Source organism: Dama dama, chromosome 5 (assembly GCF_033118175.1).
Source record: "Dama dama isolate Ldn47 chromosome 5, ASM3311817v1, whole genome shotgun sequence".
In the NCBI taxonomy this organism is placed as follows: Eukaryota; Metazoa; Chordata; class Mammalia; order Artiodactyla; family Cervidae; genus Dama; species Dama dama.
Window position 1 is genome coordinate 39,092,820 of NC_083685.1, and position 16,967 is coordinate 39,109,786.

The 16,967-nt window shown below is 35.8% G+C and overlaps 1 protein-coding gene across 1 annotated transcript in view; it reads right to left on the bottom strand.

Annotated features, from left to right (window-relative positions):
- Positions 1-16,967, bottom strand: part of LOC133055532 (uncharacterized) — a 109,637-nt gene that overhangs the window by 20,300 nt on the left and 72,370 nt on the right. The window lies entirely within an intron of this gene.

Genomic DNA, 16,967 nt, shown 5'->3' on the forward strand with positions numbered 1-16,967 from the left:
TCTGGAATATCTATTCAGAATATATTCATGTAATGTCTACCCATAACTACTCTACGGTAGACTAGTAACTACTGTACTCATAACTACGACTACTCTTAGCCTGCTTCTTTTCCTTTTATTCCCTTTGCCATTATGACTCCTAGACAGGGACATGGCTAACATCACATTGAACCAGAGAAAGACATGCTGTGAGGTCATTTCTTTCCAGTGGGAAGCAATGGAACGAATACAGGTCCACTTCAAGTGAACTTCAGAAGGGAAAGGAAGACAAAAAACAGAGCTAGGAAACACGATGCCAGCAGTCTTTTCTTGCAGCCTTGTGAATCACCCTTGGGGAGCACGTATGGAACTAAGGAACATCTAGACAAAAATCATGAGGCATCTGTGGACATCAAAGCCACGGGCCTGTTTCTCAAACACCTTTTGTGTTGTACACCCCTTGAAGAAGTCCAACAAGCCTAGATGGAAGTGGACAGATGAATTGGAAGCTGTGTTTTTGGTTCCTGTAGTCTGCAGTGGGTTGAGGATTATCGGTGGTTGAAGTTCCTACTTCTTTGGTGACGAAACGAGGAAATGCTAAAATGATAATGGATCAATGGAGGATCGACATAACTATGAAATCCTGTTTCAACAAAGACAATTTAAAAGACAAGGACTTCCCTGAAATAAATAGGCTTCTAGAATTATGCAGTGCAGCAGGGGATGTCTAAAGGGGAACCCAGAAGCAAAGAGGATCTTAAATAGAAAACAACATGTTGAAAATCAGATTGCATGTAGGTCTCCTTCCTCCCTGCTTTCCTGGTGGTTCAGTGGTAAGAATCCATTTGCCAGTGAAGTAGAAACGTGTTCGATCCCTGGGTCAGGAAGATCCCCTGGAGAAGGAAATGGCAACTCACTCCAGGATTCTTGCCTTTGGCAGGCTACAGCCCATGGGGTCACAAGAGTTGGACATGACTTAGTGACAAAACAATTCCTTCCTCCATAAAATTATGAAAACTCCATCTACCTGAACACCATTTAACAGAAGAACACGGGGAAATTGAGACTGTGTATCTTTACTTTTATATTCAACACAATGCTCTGAAGTTTCAAATGAAATAAAATATGACAAATAATTTAATATACTTTTTCATGTGTAAATATGGATCAGTTTTTACCCTGACAATTTCACTCAAGTCTAAGACATTCCGGAAAGAAGGTTGTAACTAAAAGAAATTTGCGAACTGAAAGAGGTTAAAATACTGGCACATTTAAAAAGGCTCTTTTCCTCCTCAGTCACTGCTACTCAGAGATGTAGGGATGATGAGAAATGTTAAAGAAGTTGTAAAAATGACTGGAGCTAACTTTCTTTTCTCACCCAAATGGTAGTAGATGTAAACTTGTGATCTCACATATATTAACAAATAATATATGCAAAAAGTTTGGAATTCTGAGCATATGGTAGAAGATAAAGGAAGAGTTTTTTTATTATTTGAAAAAATTATTTCAAAAAAATTCTGAAAGCCAAATTAATATATTTCCATTGCAAAAAATTTAGAAATATAGAAATTCACACAGTGGTGGTGTCTTAATTGCTAAATCATGTCTGACTCTTGTGATCCCAGGAACTGAGGCTTGTCAGGCTCCTCTGTCCATGGGATTTCCAGGCAAGAAAACTGGAGTGGGGTGCTATTTCCTTCCTTATGGAGTCTCCTTGACCCACCGATCAAACCTGGATCTCTGGCATTGCAGGCAGATTCTTTACTAATTGAACCACCAGGGAAGCCTCAAAACTTCACATTCGAGAAAATAATCAATGGATACGTTGTGTTGTAATCTTATTTGGATTGTGTGGATGAGGGAGAATACTATATTTCAGATAATTTAATAATTAGAGCCACATAATTACTGTCACTTTTTTTTTTTTTTTTAGTTTTTCTTTATTCATATTCCAGGTAAATTCAGGCTCTTTTTACACAAGTCAATAATCTGTTTTGAGTTATTTTTAAGACTCTCTTTACACAAGCCAATAATCTGTTTTGAGCTATTTTTAAGACTTCCTTTGTGTCTTTTAAAGTGCTTTTTGAGTATGAAAATTTATCCTCATCTTCATCCAGCTTAGCTTCTCTGTGATGAGTTAGTGTTGGATCTGCAGGTATTTCTATAAAGATGAAGTCATAAGAGTCATCACCTGCAGAGGAGGACACTGGTACTGTAGGTCATTCAACTACTTATTGGAAGAGCTAGAGCCACAACTGCTGTCTCCTGACCACCTGTCTGTGCCCTTTTCAGCACACAGTCCACTCAACAAGTTCATGAAATATATTTTCAAGCCCAACCTAAGTTAGAACTTTTGGTTTAGAAGGATGAGCCATTCTTATCTCTGGTGATGCCTGAGAAAATCTATCATCTCTCCTTCGACTTCTGATGACAAGAGAAATCTGCTCTAAATTAGACCAAATACACTGGTATGCATGCTTCTTTGAAAGGTCAGGCTGATCTCAGCAAAGCTCCCAGTAGAGATGAGCCAGAGGACAACACTTTATGTCCTCGTTTCCTTGAACTGGGTTGGGCAGACAGTATAAGAGGCTTTGTTAGTAGCTGGGAGATTGTCCCATAGGGAAGGATCCTCCCTCAAACATTCATTTTTCTATCGTCTCCAATTCTTTCTTCCTCTGCTCTCTTCCTAGATCTTCCACACCATTTCAGTTGAGTATTTTACTTTCATTAGAGATTATTATGCGTCCCTATACTAACAGAGAGGATGGCACAGCAACCCACTCCAGTATTCTTGCCTGGAGAATCCCATGGACAGAGGAGCCTAGTGGGCTACATTGCATAGGGTCACAAAGAGTCATACATGACTGAAGTGACTTAACACACGTACTAACAGAAGAAATTCTTAAATTCCAAAATGGGTCCTCTAACAGAAACATGCGGGTTGCAGATGTCTTAGTTCAACCCTCTGTGCAGAAATAAGCAGTTTTCAAGTATAGACTTAAATATGGAAAGACTAAACAGATTATTTTTACTGGTATATATGAAACTGTGTACTTTCCTGCATATGCGTGTAATACACATGTGAACATTTCCACATAATTTCTTAGATAGTTAATGTAACAAGTACCATAATGTATTGTTCTAATTAGAGGTTGAAAAATGGCTAATGATATGTATGTACTTATTAAAAAGACCATCTTTTCCATAGAAAAGTGATGAAAGAGAGGTTAACAGTAGATCCTGTCTCGGTGTTTTGGTTGTCTTTCTGAATAAATGGTATGCATTGATGTTTCATTTCACTGCCTTCATACTCCAAGCTCAAGGTAGCAGCAGCACCATTAGCTTTTAACTTTATTCTGAATATCATCACACATCACAATAAGCATATAAAGGGTAATTTTCTCGTCCTTAAATACAATATTTTCTTTAAAAAATTCCATCTTTGCTTTTTACCAAAATGCTCTAAACATTCAAATGAAATAAAACAAAACAGTACTTTGATGTAATTTTCATGTATAAATTTACTTCAATTTTTGCTTGAGAAATTTTAAATTAATATAGATTTAATTTATTAGTTATTCAAAAGCATTTTAATTGGCATGAAAGTTTCCCTGATCATATTATATATATATATATATATACACACACACACACATAAAACAACAGTGAAAATAATAGCAAGGGAGAGCAACAAACTCAAAACAACTTAAGCAAAAGGAAAAAATAAACAAGAAAAAAAACCAATTTATTCTTTGGCATAACTGGTCAAATCATCTTTAGCCTGACTAGACATGCCGACTTAAACAATGTCAACAGTATTCTATTAGCTTTCTTGGTGCTTAGCTCTGACCATATGCTATCAGATTCAAGGCCAGTACAAATGGTCTTTTCAACAAAAACTCCACATTTCTCACTAGATGTTCTTGGCCTGTCTTGGCCCTTGTATTGGTCACTGTGTCCCTGGAAACAAGTTAAGGAACAGACTCAAAGTAAGAAAATAGTGTTGCCAAAGAAAAGAAATTTGGAGCACTATTACAAGAGGAAAGAAAGATGGATCATAGGAAGAAGACAGTGCTGTCATTCATTCATTCAATTATCATTTATTGTATGTCTATTATGAGCAAGACACAAGTCTTGGCACTGGGAACTAATCAATGACTAAAACAAAAAAAAACCCTGGGTCCTCCAGACATTTTTATTTGTGTAAGAGGACGGACAGTAAGCAAGCATTCAAATAATAATAGACTAGATGAGACTAAGGTCCATGAAGAAAAGAGACCAGAGAGCAATAGACCACATTAAGTTCAATTAAGTGGCAGAATTGTGGTGCTGGAAAAGACTCTTGAGAGTCCCTTGAACAGCAAGGAGATCAAGCCAGGCAGTCCTAAAGGAAATCAACCCTGATTATTTATTGGAAGGACTGATGCTGAAGCTGAAGCTGAAGCTTCAATAATTTGGCCACCTGATACAAAAGGCCAACTCACTGGAAAAGACCCTGCTTCTGGGAAAGACTGAGGGCAAGAGAAGAGGGTGGCAGAGGATGAGACGGTTGGATGGCATCATCGACTCAATGGACATGGGTTTGAGCAAACTCCAGCGAGATTGTGAAGGACAGGGAAGCCTAGCATGTTGCAGTTCATGAGGTCACAAAGAGTTGGACACCACTTAGGGACTAAACAACAAGTAGTATTCAGAGAAGAATTCACAATGATACTAAATGTAAAGTCTACTACTATTTTTCAGTTGTTAATTAAAATGACATTAATTCTAAAGTAGAAATATATTCTGCATGCATGCTAAGTTGCTTTAGTTGTGTCCAACTCTTTGCGACCCTATGGACTGTAGCCTGCCAGGCTCCTCTGTCCATGGGATTCTCCAGGCTAGAATACTAGAGGGGGTTGCCATGCCCTCCTCTAGGGAATCTTCCTGACCCAGGGATCAAACCCACATCTCTTATGTCTCCTGCATTGACAGATGGGATCTTTGCCAATAGGGCCACCTGGGAAGAAGAAATATGTTCTACTAAGCCTTCCCTGGTGGCTCAGATGGTAACAAATCTGCCTGCAGTGCAGGAGACCCAGATTCGATCCCTGGATCGGGAAGATCGCTGGGAGAAGGGAATGGCAACCTATTCCAGTATTCTTGCCTGGGAAAGCCCATGGACAGATGACCTGGCAGGCTATGGAGTTGCAAAGAGTCAGACATGCCTATGCGACTAACACTTTCACTTTTCAAGCCTAAAAGAAATGTTTGAATACATGTGATTTGTAGTAAATTACATAGATTTTACTTCATGTGTGTATATATATGTTTCAGTGAGACAGAATTTAATATGAGTCCATATAACAAAAATTTTATTATGAATTGTATTTCTTATTAGGGAGTTACTTGTAATAAACTATCTGTGGAGGCTAACTTGTCTTTGTTAGAGAATAATATAACCACCTTTACATGTATCAACTCTGTGACTTGCACCAAAGTGCTCTCCAAAAGAAGTAAATTTTCAAACTATTATTGGAGTTTAATTCCATTAAAAAGAAAAAAAAATATAGTAAATTCATTTGAAGACAAAAATAAAATATTTAAACTTAATATTGTAAGCTTTAATAAATTTACTTGGGAATATTTAAATATTTTTGATTTGCTATAATGTTTTGAAAAAAATTAATCATGAAAATCCATATAACACTTAGAAAAGAATAAATATTTTTCCTTTGCCTTCTTTTCCAATATGATTTGAAAGGGTACTTGTACCTAGCACATAGAACATGCTCAAAAAGTGTTTGTTGAATGGCTGAATGAATAGGTAAATCGTGCCTCCAGCTAAATCATTCTTGGAAAGATATCTTAAAGCTTCCATTGAAATATTTTGTTTTTTTCTTTTTTTGTTTTCATTTCTTACCTTAAATACCCAAGTAGGTCAGATATTCAGCTTACTAAGCAGTAGGTAATGCAACAAATGATCAAAATAGCATCATAGAATGAGTTAAGAAAGTTTTATGACAATATTTTGCTCCTGGGATATTATTTTCATAATGCCTTTTATGGAACTAAAGTGCATTTTTGGTATTTTAATATTACTATTAATTAATATTTACTGAGAATTTACTATACTGTCCTCTGTCCTTTCAACACATTAAAATATAAAATCTTCATAAAACTTTAAGAGATGAGGAAATCAAGTTACCCAGGGGCTAAATAACTTCACAACTTATTGGGTGAAGTTTGGTGCAAACCTAGAGAGTAGGGCTTGAGAGTCAGTGATATTACCATTTTTTTAAATTCTGCCTCAATGTACCCAGTTTTTTAGGTAACTATAAAATAATATACAAAACATTGAATCTCACCCCCAAAAAAGTCCATATTTTCTTCCAGTGACATAAAACCTTGACTTTACAAAAAAAAAAAAAGAGAGACTATAGGATTCCTACTGAGTATGACTAATCACCTTAGAACTCCATAATATTTTAATAAACTAAAAAGTCTATTAAGTGTTATATAGACTCCAAAGTCAACATTTAGCACATATTTGGAAAACACAAGAGCTCTTTTCTTTTTCTTGGTAAAGCAAACAGGTAGAACTTAATAATTTCATAGCATTTTTAACTGGTTTCTGCAGAATACTGCTTGCTGTTCATAAGATTTAAAGGTAATGTTGCATGGTTGCCATAGACATAGTTAAATAAATGAATTAAGAAAGTTTTCTGATGGCAGTGTTTTCCTGAATCTATAATATTTTGTGTCTCTTTGTGGTCTGAGGGAGATACCCTAGACTTTAAGATTTACATGTAGGTTTTGTTGTAGTTGTTTAAGCTATTTCAAATGAGTTTCTTCTTTAGTAGAAAAGAACAGAGACTATGTAAGATGCTCTTTACACTAACTTAAAAATTTTATAAAATTTAAAATGTCTGTTGAGCACTATGCTAGAAGTTTTATACTCGCCTTGTTTCATCTGAGAAAGATTTAACTCAGAGCCCATTTCACAGATGAGGAAGTGGATAATTTTGTGAAGTTAACAGCAAAGACACACAGTCTGCCACATTCACTTCAGAGCCCAAGTGTTGGATCTTTGAGCCCTATTGTCTTTCCAAATTTTTGAAGTAAAGAGTGGAAGATTTTCATCACTGAATGACGACATGTTCTCAGATGTTGTTGAGTGAAACTAAAGTAATATTTTCTCTGTAAATGAGTACAGAAGTTAAAATCAGTATCATTTATAGAATTTTTAAAATTCAAAAACTAGCATGACTTGTATGTTCTTGTGAAACTAAGTTGTTGTTTAATCACTAAGTCATGTCTGACTCTTTTGTGATCCCATGGACTATAGCCCACCAGGTTTCTCTGTCCACGGGATTTCCCAGGCAAGAATACTGCAGTGGGTTGCCATTTCCTTCTCTAGGAAATCCTCCCCACCCAGGGATCAAACCTGAGTCTCATGCTTTGCAGGCAGATTCTTTACCACTGAACTACCAGGGAAGACCATGAACTAAGAATAATATTAGGCTAGTATGGATTTCGTTTCTGTGTATTCCATTTTGTTTTATTCTCTGAAGCATCATTTTGTGGACAGCAAAATCTTTTATTACCAATTGCCAATTTGTTTATGTAACTTGCTTATAAAATAGTCTTAGAAGTAACTGTTTACCTATTTATTTCTAAAGATATACTTAGCTACAATGTATTGATGTTTATTATTACCATGTAAACTTTTGGTTTCCCTAACCTTTCATTTAAGTGTACATTTTTTTTTTTTTTGCTAAGAATAATCTTCCTTTGGTGATATAGTGATGAATAGTATTTTAACCCTTTCTTGGCTGGAAGAATATCATCCTTAATCAAAGATTATACAAGTATGATATTACAATCAAAAGTCTTGAAGCTAATTTTCTGGAATAGTTAAGATGTTAAATAACTCTTTAGTGTATTAAAACAAGCATTATTATCTTATAATGCATTGTAAAGCAGCTAAGACAAAGTGGGTTTTTCATCATAATCCTAGTATAGGATCGAAATAGAGTTTAATTTACATGGACTATTAAGCCTTTGATTGAAATTGGAAACTCTTCTGTTTAGAATATTAACTTACTTGAATGTAGAAGAAATTCTTACTATGTTTCAAAATGCAATTATCCTACATGTCACCTGTTTTTTCATAGCTCAAGTAGAATTAGTTTCATTGCTATCCTTTAAAATGTATTTTTTTTCATAGACAAGTTATATCATTATGACTGAACTTGTTTTCATAGATTTCCATCTCTTTAACAACTTGATATTTCAAACATACTTTGTTAGTTACCTCGGGATTTATTTATATTATCTCTTTTTCCTTTTTATTCATCCAGATATAGTCTCTTTTTTAATTTTGAATGTTGCCACATTATCCAAAAGTGAAACAAGCCTCCAGTTCTACTGGCCACAAAGAGTAAAATGACAAAAATCTCTTGAAATGAAAACCTAACTCTACCATGGAAAAATATTTCAAAAATAATTTATTTCATTCCTTGATTTATAAAAAACTTTACTTTGACCCAGAATTTTAAGCTTCCAATACCTTGAAAAGGATCACTTTCATACAGATGACATAAAATAATAAACATGCTTTCCACTTAGTCCTTGGAGGTCTAAGTATACAGTGTATATGAAATAGTATATACTTCCTCAAATTATAGAATGTTTCTATACCATTGGCACGGGCTTCCTTCATAGCTCAATTGGTAAAGAATCTGCCTGCAATGCAGGAGACCCCAGTTCAATTCCTGGGTTGGGAAGATGCGCTGGAGAAGAGTACCCACTCCAATATTCTTGGGCTTCCCTTGTGGCTCAGCTGGTAAAGAATCTGCCTGCAATGTGGGAGATCTGGATTCAATCCTTGGGTTAGGAAGATCCCCTGGAGAAGGAAAAGGCTACCCACTCCAATATTCTGGCCTGGAGAAGTCCATGTACAGTCTATGGGGTCGCAAAGAGTTGGACACGACTGAGCAACTTTCACCTTCATGCCACTGGCACAGCCATATATAGATTTTGATATAAAATAAATCCTACCTTAAGAAACATATCTCATATAGAAAAAGTAAAGCAAACTACACTGAGTTATTTTGGTGTTAACTTTAATTAGCAGTATGAACTTACATAGACATTTCTCATTACAGTTATAATGCTTGCAGGTTATCGAGTTATCCTTTAGCAGTTACATGTACATTTCACCCCTAAGTTTTCTGTAACCTCTTGAAAAGCAGAGGCTAGCTTTTCCATATTTACTGGATTGTTTTATTCCCATCACAATTCTTTGCACTTTGAAGCCATATCTTATTTAATACCTATAACTACATTTAACACAGATACTATTATTGTCCCCACTTTACAGATGAATAAGTTGATGCCTTTCTTAGGCTAGGTCACTTGAACAAGCTTGTAAATAGCAAAATGAAGACTTGGACTCAAATCTATCTGATTTCAAAGCCAGTGTTATTTTCCTTCTTTATCACAATACTTTTCACATACTTCCAATATTGACAATGGATCACAGAAAAGCAGAGCCATACTTATTTTCTCTTCTAGTATCAGGGAACTTGTTAGTCTACAAATACAACTGTAGAGACTGAGGTTATTCTTCCTTCCTTTTCTCCTTCTTTCTTCCTTTCTTCCTTATTTCCTTCCTACAGCCAACCAACTGCCATTTGGGCGTCTGTTGTGCTAAATACTGTGCTAGAATGGACAGATTATTTTTTCTAGATGGGACCCATTTTGTGAACAACTGCAGCAAAATATCATTAATTTCTAAGTGATTTAATGTTAGGGAAAACATTAGTGCTAAGTGCCATTCATTATTTTTGTGTGTGTTTTGCTTTAAGTATATCATAATATTAGCTATCACTTGTTGTACTCTCACTGTATGCTAAGTAGTGGGGATTTTATTATCCTTGTTTCACAAAGGAACACATTAAGACTTAAGAAGCAATTTCCCAAGATTTCACAGCTAGAAAATGGTAGAACTGAGATTTCAAACATGGTTGTTTTTGCCAAAGTGGGCACCCTCACCTACTGTCCTGTTCAGTGCTAATATGGGGAGTTGAATGGATCTAAACTAACGGAGCTTTTAGAACAATAAAGTAAATTCTTTATTGTTAAAGAATTTTCAATTATCTAAATAATTCCAAAAATTATACTGTTTAAGCAGATGGTATAACTCTGTAATGGAATTAATGTTTTCTCATTATACTTGTAAATTTATAATTACAAGACTAAATATATTGGTATAAATGCACTTTCAAAAGACCCACAATATGATTAGATTATTTTTCTGTCCTAATGAAATTGGGGCTTTGAGAGGCTTTATTGTGGCACATTTGTCATAAGTTATTCCACATTTCTCTTTGGAGACTGAGTCGTATTTGTTTCAGGAGAGAATGAGACTCTCCTTCACACTGACTAGAAGATTGTTGTGTTCAGTTTTCTGAAACAGCAAAGTACTCTGTGCCATAGTAGTCACTGTGAGAGAAGGTGGTAAGGAGCTCTAAGGGCTGTCTCCGCTGTTGTTTCTATTTAAATTGTTTCCATTTAAATTGTAGTAGGAGGCTCTGATAGGGGCTTCCGTGGTGGCTCAGACAGTAAAGACTCTGCCAACAATGCAGGAGACTGGGGTTCGATCCCTTGGTCAGGAAGATCCCCTGGAGAAGGAAATGACAACCCACTCCAGTTTTCTTGCCTGGGAAATCCCATGGACAGAGGAACCTAGCAGGCTACAGTCCATGGGGTTGCAAAGAGTTGGACACCACTGAGCAACTAACACTTTCACTTTTTTTTCAGGACACTCTGATTAGCCACCACATCCTAGAAATTGTCAAGGTGTTAATGGCTTGTCTCATTAAAGCATCTTATAGAAAATTGAAATACATACAAGTAAAATTCCTTGATATTTTTATGAGATGATTAGTTTCTTAGCAATCTTTATAGCCATCCCTAAACTCACATCTTGGTAACTTTTTTCTCAAATAGGTAACATCACATTTTCCAGATACACCAAGGTCTTAAGGAGCGAGTATGCCACACAAACTTGATAGGTAGTACGGAATTCTGATTCTTTGGGCCAATATGTGACAACATAGCCAAGACACTATCTTTTGTACCGTCTCTTTTGACACTTCGGGAGTTTTAAAATTATCTTGACCCATCATTTCAGAGGAGAATATTCTAAGTGGAGGGTCTTCTTAACAGCCTTTCAAAATGATTCAAAGAGCTTCTAAAAGAAGCTGTAAAAGACAAGTTTTGGAAGTGGTTCTTTTTTTGCAATGTCTTACAAAGAATCTTTATCTGCCTCAATCAAGCTTGAGAAATGTGTGAATACTTTCCCAATTCCATTGGCATATATACATTACCATGTGTAAAATAGATAGCTCGTGTATAGCACCGGGAGCTCAGCTCCGTGCTCCATGATGACCTAGAGGGGTGGCAGGGAGGCTCAAGATGGAGCGGATATATGTATACATATAGCTGATTCACTGTGTTATACGGTAGAAACTAACACAATGTTGTAATTATACTCCAATAGTAAATTTTATTTTTAAAAAAGATATTTGTGAATATGAATCTTATCCAAAATTTCACAATGATCTCTGACTCCTCTGTAGGAACTATGAAAACTGTGAAGGTTATAGTCTGCATGAAACAAGCTGTCTGCAGATCACAAGATTCTTCTTCCAAACCAGTGAAAGATACTGATTCTTTGATGTTCACATCACAATTTTATATATACAGTTCTCCTTTATACTGAGTCATGAACATCTAGAAGATTGAAAAAGACTTATTAAGGCCATGCATGCATGCATGCTCAGTTGCTAAGTCAGGTACAACAAATCTTTGCAACCCCATAGGCTGCAGCCCGCCAGGCTCCTCTGTCCATGGGATTCTCCAGGTAAGAATACTGGAGTGGGTTGCCATTTCCAGAATTCTCCAGGGGATCTTCCCCACTCAGGGATCGAACTCCCGACTCTTAAATCTCCCGAATTGGCAGGTGGAGTCTTTACCACTGTGCCACCTGGAAAGCATTAAGGCAGTGACTTTGCCTCATTTTATCTTTTTCTATTGTTACTGCTAGAGAAACTTTTACTAGAATTATGAGTTGCATAAAGCTAGATTCTTGTAGCTGGGGACACAAAACATTTGTAATAGCCGACCAGAATAAATTTGAGTCAGTTGCTAAGTAAGGGGGGATTTTCAGGATGATTTGATACATATAAAATGCTTAGAAATATATCTGAGGACACTACTAATGGTTTTTGATGGATGCTGTGGTTTTACAAAAGAACTGTTTCTTCTCTGTTAACTCTGGGGCAAATTCTGAAAATGTAGATACTTGCTTTCTAAATCTATTTCTTACAATAAAGAAATAGCTTCATAAATGTTTAGTCTGTTTAGCTAAGCAGAAATACTAGTTTACAGTATAGGCATTCACAACTAGAGCTCATTTTTGGTTTTGTCATGGTTACTGATTTGTTGTTATTATTGGGTTTTTTTTTTTTTGGCCATGCCACCCAGGACGTGGGATCTTAGTCCCCAGACCAAGGATCAAACCTGCATTGTAACCAGAGTCTTAACCACTAGACCACCAGGGCCAGGGAAGACCCAACGTTTAGTTTGCTTTGGTTTATGGCTTGTTTTATAAGCTATAGAATTTAAGTGTTGTTATTTCAGCATATTAGTTGTAAGAATAAAGCACTGTTTTCTTCAAAACTGATTTTGTTCTGAAATTAATTCCAAACAGTACCTATAAAGAAATATTTTTTGCCATTTTTAGTGCTATTTTGTGAGTACCTTAAGGTTAAAGATTCTGAATGTACCTTTCAAAATAAATTTGTGAAAATTTCATTCTGAAAAAAGCAGCATTTTATAGTCACATCATCTGTTTCTGTGTTAAAAGCAGAAAGCTGAGTACAAGAAACAACTGGTGAAAATCAACACATTATACTTGATTTCAGAATAAGAATTTTCTCAGCCTAGCAATCAAAATTCTAAGAAAATATTTGTCACATATTGAAATACTCATTAGAATTTGGACTATGTCGTCAGTTTGAAGCCAACCCACCACTTTAATATTAATATATTAATAACTGTTATGGGCTACAAGGTGGCGCTAGTGTTAACGAATCCACTTGCCAATGCAGAACTTAATCTGATACTATAGACACTGAGATTCTGAAATAATCTTATAGAGTTGAAACAATTAATAACATAGAAATTATATATCTTTGAGACACAAATAAGTTGTTTTGTATAAAATAGACTAGCGCTCTTTAATTTTTTTTTTTTTTTTTGTCTGTGCCAGGTCTTCATTGCTGTGAGGGATTTTCTCTAGTTGCGAGGAGCAGGGGCTACTCCCCAGTTGCAGTGCATGGGCTTCTCCTTGAAGTGGTTTCTCCTGTGGCTGAGTGCAGACTCCAAGGTGCATGGGCTTCAGTACCTGAGGCTCTGGGGCTCTAAAGCACAGACTCAATAGTTAGGCACATAGGCTTGGGATCTTCCCGGACCAGGGATCAAACCTACAGTGTCTCCTGCATTGGCAAGCAAATTTTTTACTGCTGAGCCACCAGGAAAGCCCCAATTTTTTAAAATCAAATTCAATAAAAATTTCTTTTAACATGTATCCTGTCACATATTGTTATTTTTTATTTATGCTGAAATCTTCATGCAAATTTATTATTCAGCAGGGAAAATGTACATTATGAGCCTTGAATTACATCCTATCACTTGTTATTTTTGTAAAAGAAAATTTCTCCTGAAAAGAAAAGAATTTCCCTTTTAAGACTATGCATGCAATGCCTCCAAGGAGGAATGCGTAAATTACTGTTGTGTTACCATAGTTACCTGAGGTCTTAGAAAGAGTGAATGCTAAAGGGCATCTGCTCATTCTTGATATCCAAGTTCATTCATTTAAGTCTATCTCCCAATGTAGTTTCTCATAAACTCTTAAATAGAAAAGGGAAGGCATGGGAAAATGTACCTTCCTCTGGCAGCCTTGGAAGGTGAAAAATTCAATAGCATTTCTAACTCCTAATGGATAATATTTCATTTTATGTCTTTGTTCTTCCCCAGACTACTTGTATATATTCTACCTGTACCTCAATACCAAAATGTGTTTTGAGACAGGATGAGACACATTTCCAATCTCTATTTGTATACTTATGTCCATTTGCAACAAGTGGTTTCTAAAAAACTATTATCATGTTCACATTTATTTTTTATTTATTTTTTTTTTCATGTTCACATTTAGTATCAAGGTGTTCGAGTTATCTATTTTTGTATAATAAACCATCCCAAATGTAGAAGCTTACATAACAATGCATTATTATCTTTCATAGTTTGGAGGGTTGACTGGGCTTAGAGGAATGGCTCTCACTAGAGGTCTCGCATGAGTTATATGCAGGTGGAGGGTGAGGCTAGAGTTATTTGAAGGTTGCACTGCATTAAAAATTCAAATTATCTTCTTCACCCAAATGTCTGGATCAGAACTAGGATAGCAGGAAGGATTAAGGGCTGTCCAGTCATAACTCTAAGTGGCCTCTGCTAGATGGCTATCTTGGGCTTCCTCACAGCGTGACAGTTTCAGGGTGGTAAGAATTATTACACACCATCAACTAAATTTTCCCAAAGCAAGCTTTCTAGGAGACTTAGGGAGAAGATTCCAGGTTCCCTCTGTATTCACCTTGGAAACCAGTGTTTCATTTTCCCTGTGTTGTACTGTACTCGTTAAAAATAAGCTGAAGAGTCAGCCGAGACTTAAGGCAGTGGAGGAGAGCTCACGGATCAATAACTGAAGGTATGATCTGTCTGTGGAGATGAGCTACTATACGGGATATGAATGAAATTAAAATCTTATCCACCCAAAAAAAAAATCTTATCTATAAAAACAATTAAGAAACTCAGAATAGTGTAAGTATTTTCATAATAGCCCATCTGATTAACTGAAAAAAGAATATTACTTCTCCCTATTTTATCAATGATAAATTGCAGCAAAGAGGATAAAATGAGCTCATTGAAATCAAGATTAAATGCAGCTTCCAACTCTTACTTTAAGGATTTAGTTGAAATTCTTTTAAAAAATGTTTGGTGGATGGGACTTCCCTGGCAGTCCAGTGGTTAAGACTTCACCTTCTAATGCAGGGGATGGGGGTTTCCCTGGTCAGGGAGTTAAGATCCCATATGCCTTGCAGCCAAAACACCAAAACATAAAACAGAAGTAATGTTGTAACAAATTCAATAAAGACTTCAAAAATGGTCCACATCAAAAAAATTATAATAAAATAAAAACTGTTTAGTAGACTTTCACATTTGTGTCAATTGAAAAAAGTTTTTTAAACAATGTTTTTAATTTAATTTAATTTATGTATTGGTGTGGCTCCATGTACACTTTGCCTGTTTTTACAGGGTTTCCTCATGATTACTGATCACGAACTTTATCTTACTGTGGTAGTGGGCAGCTGCTAGATTCAATCAGATGCTACTTAGCCCAGGAAAAGAAGGGAATATTAACAAAGATTCTCTCTCTCTCCCAGGACTTCTGGACTCACAACTGCCTACTCAGGATAAACTAAACACACTTCAGGTTAAGTTCCTGTGTTTTGGTTATTAGATGAGAGAAAAATGCCAGAGAGCCAAACAATAAAACCAAACCCTCCAAGTTGGCTGTTCCATTTTCTTAAATGAGAGAGTAATATTTTCACATAACAAAAATGTGTTGAATAACACACATCAAACAGCTCACTAGACACATTAATCATTGTGAAGTAAGAATATTAACTTAAGCTTTTAATAACCAGAGTAGGTGGTAGAAAGTCGGCCTTTAAAAAAATTTTCCCCTTCAGGAAATCAGAGGTAAGTAAAGAGAGTTAAATGATAAGCAAGTGAGCCTCCATTTATGCACATGTTATGAAGGGTGGAAAATTTTGGAAACTAGAGACTGCTGCAACGTTTCCTTGATCCTTGGAGGTAGATTTTCATAGAAGGAAGCGATGAGCTTCACAGTCCCAAACCACAAGAATCCATCAAGAAAAATAAAAGACTTCGGTCGGCATGACCCCCAGGATAATCGTGTGGCTGCTGGCTTGCCTCCGGGGTGAGAAGGCAGAATACTATGAAACTTTATGGCATTATGAAACTCTGCTTTCCTAATTCAACTCAAGAAGGTTATAAACTTAACCTTCCAAGCTTTATTTTTAATTAAATGGAGACAGAAATAATACTGCAGTTAATGATATGGAACACATAAAAGAGCTCCATGCAATGGCTAGAAGGGGGTTTAACACTACATAAGTGGTTGTAGTAGTTGCAGGATTAATTAATCAGTTCTAAAAATAAGACTGTGCTCTTAATGAAAAAATCTATTTTAAAAAGCTGTGTGCTGAAGACACATGAAATATCCACCAGTGTAGACCAAAGGAAATAAATTCATTTTTAAAAGGTTTATTTATTTATCTAGTATTTATTGAATGATTTCTTTGTGCCAAGCAGTATGCTTGGAAGGTAAAACAAATTTCCTTCCCTTTTGGAGCTGAAAAGGACAAGTAGTAACCAAAAAGTCAGCTGTAGATACCCAACTGTGATAAAGGACACAGATTCTTCTGAAAGAGTGATATAAGGATGTTCTTTTTACTGAGTGATTAAAGAAGTTCCTTTAGAAAGTGATATTTCACTTGTGTTCAGTAATTTGACAGTTGTCTAATGATAGTTGAAAGATTTTTTGAGAGCAAAAACTGTATTTTCAAAGGCTCTAACAAGAGAAATAGCTAGTACATTTTAAGAAGTAAGCAATGTTTACATAGATGGAGTGTGGAAAGAGGGAAAATGATAACAGAGTAGACAAGCTATTAATACAATGAGTTGGATCATTCAGAATCCTGTATGCCAATATGAGAAATTCAGATTTCATCTGAAGGAAAATAAAAAGTCATTGCCAAATTCTACTAAGATATCATATGATTCAATTTGTGTTTTTA